Raw genomic sequence first — 8141 nt, 5'->3', positions numbered from 1 at the left:
TATATATGGACTTGAGCATTCGGATCTAATCCAAGCTCAGCTATTCAACGTCTGTGTGGCCTTCAGCACACCACTTAGCTTTTCCAAATGTTGTTTTTTTTCTCAATTGTAAGTAGTGAATAATGTTACCACAAACTATTGTTCGCAAAGCAAAGAAAGAAAGAACAGTAGGATTCTGGGAAAAGTAACAGTAAATGCAGAAAGGACCACAAAGTGTGTTCAAGGCTACACAACCTGTCAAAATTAGGAAGAAAGCTTCAGTGGTTCTGATTTCCAGTATGCTACATAATTCTGTACTTCATAGGTTCTTAAAGTATCTTTCTCACCATGGCGTCTGAGCTTCTTTCAGTAGTGTTTAAGCAATGTGACTTTTTTTTTTTTTTTACATGTGGTTTCTTCTCTAAACCAGTGTCCCTCCCTTTCCCTCATGTAACAAAGTCTCATCGTGGTTCTCAAGCAGCCAGTTCAGTACATTTCTAGTGTATGTGTATATACGTGTATAGTTACACATGCTCTATAAATAAACACATATTTTCCCTAAGTTAATCAAAGAAGCTGATTCTTGTTCAAGTTAGTAAAGCAAACTTAGTGTTTTAATTTTAAATTCTGAGATATGAAGAGTAAAATGCAAGTCTTTTCTTTTTGCAGACTCTTCAAAAAAAAAAAAAAAAGGCAAAACCCTTCTTTCTAAACATTCTATGTGACTGCATCAAGTCTCCAAGGAAAAGCTGTACCCTAAAATAATATTTCAAATGTAACCTCTTGAGTGGTTGGTTTTAATTCTGACAAAAATGGGAGAAAGACATTGATATTGAGGAAATTCAGCTTCTTCTACAGTAAGGATTAATTCATCTTGTTTAAAAAAAACTTTGTTATAAGCATTTTCTCTGGTAATATGGTAGTTGAAAAATGCTGACTATGCTGGAATGTTTGTTTTAGTATTTATGTCAACGCTCTTCTAAACTCACACCCTCAAAATTAAAACCCAGCCAACCTGAACTACATGACAATCACCTGTATTTCATGTAATACTCTTTCAAAGTATTTTACTATCCTTTAATTAAACCTCATCTTCTGTGAGATAAGGGGATTTAAGAGGAATGCTTCTTGATCATAGAGCCATTCAGGTTGGAAGAGACTTTGGGAAGTCTCTAGTCCAACCTCTTGCTCACAGCAGGGTCAACACTGAGTGCAGACTAGGTTGCTCAGGACTTTGTCCAGTCAGGTCATAAAAACCTCCAAGGATGGAAATTCCACCGTCTCAGGGGGCAGCCTGTTGGACTGCTTCATTGTCCTTGCAGGGGAAAAAAACCTTTCTTGATAATCCAGTTGGAACCTCCCCTGTTTCAGTTTATGACCACTGTCTCTCTTTCTCCTGCCATGCACTCCAGTGAAGAGCTTGGCTTTGTGTTCTCAGTAACACCTCGCAGGTATTGAATGCTGACACTAGGTCTCCTGTACCCGTTCTCCTTTCCATGCTAAATGAGCCCAGTACCCTCAGCCTCTCCTTGCAGGACACATCCTCCAGCTTCCAAATGTCTTGGCTCTCTACTGGATTTGCTCAAGTTCATCAATGACCTTCTTGTACCGGGGGGGCCAAAACTGGATATGATATTCCAGATGCAGTCTAACAAATGCCAAGTGAAGGGGAATAATCATTTCCTTCACCTACTGGCCATGCTCCTGTTTGCAGCCCAGGATGCTGCAAGCCTCAGTTGCTGCTGGGGCATGCTGCTGGTACCCCCTGCCCACCAGGACCCCCAGATCTGATTCAGTGGAGCTGAGTAGCCAGTCAGGCCCAGCATGTGCAACTGTAAAGGATTAGTTTGACCAAGGTGCACGGCTTTGCAGTAGTCCATATTGAACTTCATGTGGTTCACATCAGTCCGTTCCTCTAGCCTGCCTCGAAGCAGACCTGCCCTCAAGCATTGAACGTATCTGTGGGATAAACACAGAGGCTATTCATTACTGTTTTGTGCCGTTATTCATTTTTGAAGAAAAATATCACATCCAGTGGAAATTTCAGAGGAAGTTTTAGTAGACAATGTGATTATCAGTTGAAAGTTATAGGCTTAATGGAACCTAATACTTCAGTTACAAAGGCTGTAGTTATTATTAGCAATAGTGAGGAGGGCCTTCATTTTGTATTTAGTTTTGGAGAGAACTAAAAGCTCTGTATCACCTCCCAGAGTGTTGGAGCGCTCATTCAACTCATGACAGGTAGAAAGAGAACATGGCATTAGCTCTACTCTAATTTGGTGGAAAGAGTGCCACCTACTGAAAGTATGTCCCAGTTTTGCAAAACATAAGTATACAAAGCATAGTCTTTAATCCAAATTGTGACTCAGTGTAATCTAGTTTATTAATGATAGGAGTTGATGTTGCTACAGCACCAGATGTGTTTATACAAGCCAAAGAAGCTTAAGGATTTTATATGATGATAACTAGGAAATCTTCTACTCTCCTGCTTTAATGTAGTAATAGAATAATGACATAACAGGGTATATATGTGTATTGAATTTTGTTACTGTTAAACTGATGGAAGCACAGCCTAAATGCAGTCTCTGTATATCCTGAAGAAAAAGAAAATAAGGGATAGCAAAAGCTACTACTGCAAGAAAGAAAATTATGATGGCTAGTCTGAAGAAAATGTTATGAGGGCTGCATAATATGAGGAACAGAGAAACAATAGAAGATGCATAATGGCAAAATCTTTACAAAATGTTTCATAAAGCTGTTTTCTCTCAGTAAGATGAACAGTAATGCAGCTGTACAAATATTCCTCATGCCATGGTGGCTTTGAAGTGTGCTTCTTCTATCTGAAATCTATAAACTGGCTTGTGTTGCCTACAGGTTTGCAAATTTTTCCTATCCCAGTTTCTATGTCTAGGAAAAAAGTACCATCTTTTCCTAAAGATTTTGCATCTTAGTGTTTTTCAGCTTTGGGCTTGAAAGCTTACTATGTCGTCTTTAGAACAGGAAAGAATGGATTCCTACCTACCTTCCCAATACATTATTCAGGGGACAAAGAACTATCAAAATTTGCCAATGTTAAAATTTCTCCAAGACAAGGGTAGAAAGTGTACTTCCTGGTCCCCACAATGTTAGCCTCTGTAGCCAGATGATGACATTTCTCTCATTGTCTGCTACACAATTATGTATTGTGAAACATGAGGCTCTGCTCATCATTTCACTTCCCAAATGCTAAACGGATGAAGTACAACACACATTTGTTCTGGTTGTAAGGAAGAGCTACACTTTACTGTTACAGCATGATTTACAGTCAAAGCAGACTGATTTTTTTTGAGTGGAAATTGAGATAAGTAGTTTGAATCTTAGCCACAGCTGATGTGCTTCATGGAAAATACTGATTGCCTTACATCCTATAACAGAGAAGGAAATAATTCTAGATTAAGGAATTTGTCTTTTTTTTTAAATTAGGACAAATCAAACTAATGCGTTGTATCCCTTTAACTTCTGTTTTAGTCATCGTATTTTCAATTACTTAAATTTGCTTTACATATTAGGTAACTTGTGAGCAGTTGTGAGTATTCTTTCTGTGTTGACCTGAATAGTTACCCACCTACTGTTTCTATCCGTTCAGGAGTTTAAAAGAGTAGAGGTATTAATGGTAGTATTGAAGAGCCTTCTTTGAACATCCTATTCAGCCAGTGTTGCATCAAAAGAAAAAAAAAGTCTTTTGTAGGAGAGGAGATGCAATGCTGAGTCAAGAAATTACAGCTGATATCCTGGCTTCACTGAAGTGAATATGACTTCTTACTATCCATGTCACTGAGTTCAGGGGTTTACCCTTTATTTTTGGGTAGGAAACTGCTTCCTGTTAAGAAACTTTATCGGTAGTACCTGTGGCTACTATTTGACTCTTCACCTCCGTGTCTCTCACTATTGTTCTCTGTGCTGTGAAAGGAAAAGGTCGGGTGTGGTAATCGGACTACTGACCTGGCACGCATCAGAGAGACCTGGCTATGCATCAGATAGGCTTTGTAGTCATGGTAAGTCACTTCTTTGGGCTCCCATTTCCATGCGTCTTGAGATTCCCTGGTGAAAAGTTCTGCAGAGGATCCAGAAACTATTGTGAAAGAAATGCTAGAGTGAACGGAGCAAAAATTAGTCACGTTTCACTCTATAAAGCAGTACGTGCTAGAAGTGAAATTGCCCTCCCAGTCTGAAAAATGCTACACTGACCTGTGCACACTGGATGAAGGTGAACACGTGGCTACATGCACACTGAGGGAAGACTGGTTGGCATTTCCACCCTGCTTGGCATGTTTCGCTGGATGAGAGTTGAGGTCTTTGACCAGCGTCTAAATGTCATTTTATGTTCTGGAAGTTTTGCTGATCGCTAACGATGGCCCCCGAAGTGTTGAGGCAGCATCCGGGGGGGGGCAATGGTGAAGCCGCAGCTGCCTCACGCGGGGCCGTGTGCCTCCGTTCACCAGCGCGCTGTGGGGCCTTGGGCTTGGGCTTGGTTTTTTTCTTTTAATTCTCAGCCGGAGCAACAGAGGAAGCCAGATTCCAGTAGATGGTCTGAATGTTTGTAGAAACCTCAGCAGTATTCCTGCTGCTTGGAAGGAGTGATTTTCCTCATAAAAAGAAATTTCAGGTGTTTGGTCAAACAGCCGATGGCATAGAGACGATCTGAGGATTTGTACTAGATACAAAACCTTTCTCCCTTCCCCGGCTTTCCACTCTTTCTTCAGAAAGAGCTGCGAAAGAAAGGGCCAAAAAGGGGGAACAGAAAGCGTGCTTTCCTGTGGTACAAGTGGTTCCTTAAAAAACAAAAAGCTTCGAGCTTTTTCTCCTTCAGCGAGAGGGCCGCAGAGCCCAGCCACGCTTGGAGGCTGGCGCTGGAGCCGGGCCATGACACCTCCAAGTTCTGCGGGGCGCTAAGCAGGGCCCGTGGGCAGGGGCCGCCTGCCAGGGGAGGGCTGCGGCCCCTCCGCGCCCCGCTGCTCGGCCGCTCCCCCGCCGCCGCCGCCGCCCGGTAACGGGCAGCAAGAGCCGAGCCCGGCAGGTCAGGCCCAGCCCTGAGAAGGGCAGGGGGCCCGGCCGCGCCGGCGGAGGGCGAGTAGCGGCAGGGAGCTGCAGCTGCGGAGGGCGGGGGGGCGGGAGGAGGAAGGCGGGAGGAGGAGGAGTTGAGGAGCCCGGGCCCGGGAGCCTCCCCGCTTACCGCACTAGGAAGTGACGCTTTCCCTGAGTCCCGGAGAGAAAGAAACAAAGTATTTTTTTTTTTTTTTCCTTTTTTTTTTTTTCCCTCCGCTGCTCAGCGCCGCCGCGGGAGCCCGCCGCCGCCGCCCTGCCTCGCCTCCAGGTGAGCAAGCCCCTTTCGTTCCCTTCCTTCTTTTTTCCGCAGTTTAAATTTTTTCGCTCGGTTTGCTTCCGTTTTCCTGCCATTTTGGCGGGGGGGGGTACCTCGAGGAGGGGGAGCGTCGATTGCTTTGTTTGTGGGTGCTGGCTGCAAGATGAGGAGGAAGAACACCCGCGGAGGTGAGGGGGCGGCGGGGCCGCGCAGCAGCGCCGCGGCGGGGGCAGCGCGGCCCGGGGCGCCGGCTGCGCGCGGCTTAGCGCGGGTCTTCGCCCGGGAGGCGAGCTCCTTCGTGCGGAGGTGGCACTTTGCTGCTGCCTGGCCGCAGCAGCGCGCGGAGGCTGTGACTGGACGAGCTGCCTGTCGCTGGGGCTTTATGGGTGTGTGAGGTTTTCTTTCCTCCCTGTTTTATTCCCCCCACCCCGTCTCTGCCCGCTCGGTGCGGAGCTGGGGCAGCTGGGCGTGCGGCGGGGCGGACACGCTCTCCTGCAGCTGCTTTGGCTCGTAGAAAGGAAGCTCGAAGAAACAGCCTTTTCAGTTGCTTCTTAAACGCACGGTGCCTCTTGATTTGCAACGATTATATTCCTCTAATGGGATTTATGCAGTGGGGGTGGCGAGGAGGGATCGATTAGATAATTTCTGAAAACCCCGTGCTCTGAATTGTACGGCTTTCTATGACAGCAACTGAAGAGGACTGTTTCTTTGCAGTTTACCGGTGAAGGCTGACAATACACCCACGCACATCTGTGAGCGTCTTATATAATACTTACGGTTTTTAATAGGCATAAGCAAGATTTATTTTGGTTTGTGAAGCCTTGTGTGGTTGCAGCCTGCAGAATTAAAGCAATATTCTCTTTGCTCAACAGAGATTTACTTGACATTCTCTTTAAAACAGATAGCTTATTTTAGATAATACCTAAAATAATTTGATTACATCCTGCCTTGATGCTTTGGGCACAGTGGAAGGGGCCGTCTGTACTGGAGCAAGCAGTAAGCAGCCAAGGGAGGGGAAGAGAGAGAGAAGTGTCCTAATGCAGAGACTGATATTAGGTTGTTTAGAGGGCGAGACTGCAGTTCCAAGCAGCAACAGCAGCAGCTTTATGACTGTGTGTAATTACAGAGTGATTGCATAGGACAGCATTGTTGGAACGAGTACGTATACACAGGCTATTGTGCAAGACTTCTGTACTGAACAAAACCTCGATTTGCATTGCAAATGCTAAAAAGAGAATGTATACTGTATTGAACTGCCAAGTTCCCCTTTGACCTTACCCGAGAATTAGAAGGGGGGGGGGGGGGGAAGTGGAGTGAAGCTGATTGTAGAAGTCATAAATTTGAAATACTCAGCAGAAACACTGCCTGTATTATCTGAAATCATGGAAGATTTTGAAAGCTTGTGGGATCTGTGGATTCATGTTCTTAATGTGATTATGCAGCAAGTGAAAATCGGTCGAGTTTGCTAATAGTCCTGCAGGTTTAGCATAATTCCTGCTCCGGTCTAATTTCTTGTATGCTGGTGTGGTAAAAAACAAATGTGTTAAAGTAAGCAACTGTGGTTCAGCTATCTTGTTTGGAAACAGAAAAGCAATGGGGAGAATTTCTGTGTTAGACCAGAAAAAAATAAAAGGTCGAAAGGAAGGTTAGTCTAGATACAAGTTTTGAACACACTGTTTCAGCTTTAGTGATTTTTTTTTTCCCTTTTTTAGTAAGATCACTGAGCAGTAAATATGTAACTCTCACAGGCAGTGTTGGCTGATGGATAGGGCAAGGCATTGGGAGTGTGCCACTGACATGCTGTATTAGCAAGTCTTCTAGCTAAGACTTTGGAAAGACCATCAAAATTAAGTTATTTTGGATGCAGCGTAAGGTACCTAAGAATTGGTTTTTGGACGTGCTGGTTACCTTTAATTTCCACCAATTTAGTTTTGTTTTGGAAGTACTTGGAATTCATTAAACAACAGATCCAAAAGATTTCAGATCTGATATTCAGAAATTGGCCTTTCCAAGATTAGAGGCAACTTTCTAAAAATGTTATCTTTAACCATCATTGCCGATGTCTTAGTCAATGAAGCTGTGAGGCTTGTTTTGAGTACCATCTGATGAAAGGTACTGTAATAATGAAAAGCTACTTTAAAATATCTTAGTGTTCCACTAGAATGTATTATTTTAGCTGAACACATATATCCACTTACCGGTGTCAGTTTCCTTTGGTTGTTGACCAAATACTTCATGTAAAATACAGGTGTCTTAATGAAGAACACAGTGATTTGCTGAAGGCTCTGTACATTTTTCCTTGTACTGTTCTTCCTGTCTTGACTGACCTACCTATGTCACGCTCGGTTTTTGACATAAAAATTACTTTCTGAGGAAAAACAGAAACAGTGCTTAGAAAAATCTTTTAAGCACTTATTTCCTTGACTCATTTCAGGTAGTAATGCGGTATATTCATTCCTTATGTTAAATCTTCTGCTTCTCACAACGTACCTGGCAGGGAAAAAAAAGTTTTTGGCCAGGATTCTTGGGACGTGCGCACAAAGGAGTAGGTAACTTTTGTGTCCGTGAGTAATCCTATGGTACTCAGGAGAATTAGGCCTGGACTTCCCTTGTGTGCGTATTAGCAAAAGGAGGGCATTCCCATGCTGGCCTTTAACCCATCGAGGCATGTAAGAATAGCAGTGATAGTAGTGAGGATTACAGCATGTGTACTGGCAGCATGAAGGCCTCTCGAGAGCTGATGTGCTCATTCCAGGCATTAATTTGTGCTTTTGCATCTTCACTCTTACTGTCAGCTGTGCACAGTAGCTGCAGAGCTGCA

At 43.9% G+C, this 8141-nt stretch overlaps 1 protein-coding gene and 1 long non-coding RNA gene across 3 annotated transcripts in view; one reads left to right on the top strand and one right to left on the bottom strand.

Annotated features, from left to right (window-relative positions):
- Window positions 1-811: 811 nt before the first annotated feature.
- On the bottom strand, window positions 812-5190 carry LOC135328488 (uncharacterized). The gene is made up of 2 exons (XR_010389406.1): window positions 3961-5190; window positions 812-1938 (listed from the first exon to the last, which is right to left on the bottom strand). It is a non-coding gene; the product is annotated as an uncharacterized LOC135328488 (long non-coding RNA).
- MIDEAS (mitotic deacetylase associated SANT domain protein) overlaps window positions 5142-8141 on the top strand; it is a 62579-nt gene continuing 59579 nt past the window's right edge. Inside the window, exon 1 of one of the 2 annotated variants that reach the window (XM_064512569.1) lies at window positions 5142-5332. The gene's annotated coding sequence lies outside the window, so the exon portion shown is untranslated. Of the gene's footprint in view, window positions 5333-5429; window positions 5509-8141 lie in introns of those variants that run through there. The other variant, XM_026095745.2, reaches the window with a different exon arrangement.

Source organism: Dromaius novaehollandiae, chromosome 5, assembly GCF_036370855.1.
Source record: "Dromaius novaehollandiae isolate bDroNov1 chromosome 5, bDroNov1.hap1, whole genome shotgun sequence".
Classification (NCBI taxonomy): domain Eukaryota; kingdom Metazoa; phylum Chordata; class Aves; order Casuariiformes; family Dromaiidae; genus Dromaius; species Dromaius novaehollandiae.
Note: the sequence above shows the minus strand (reverse complement) of the source record. Positions and strands in the feature narration are given on the sequence as shown.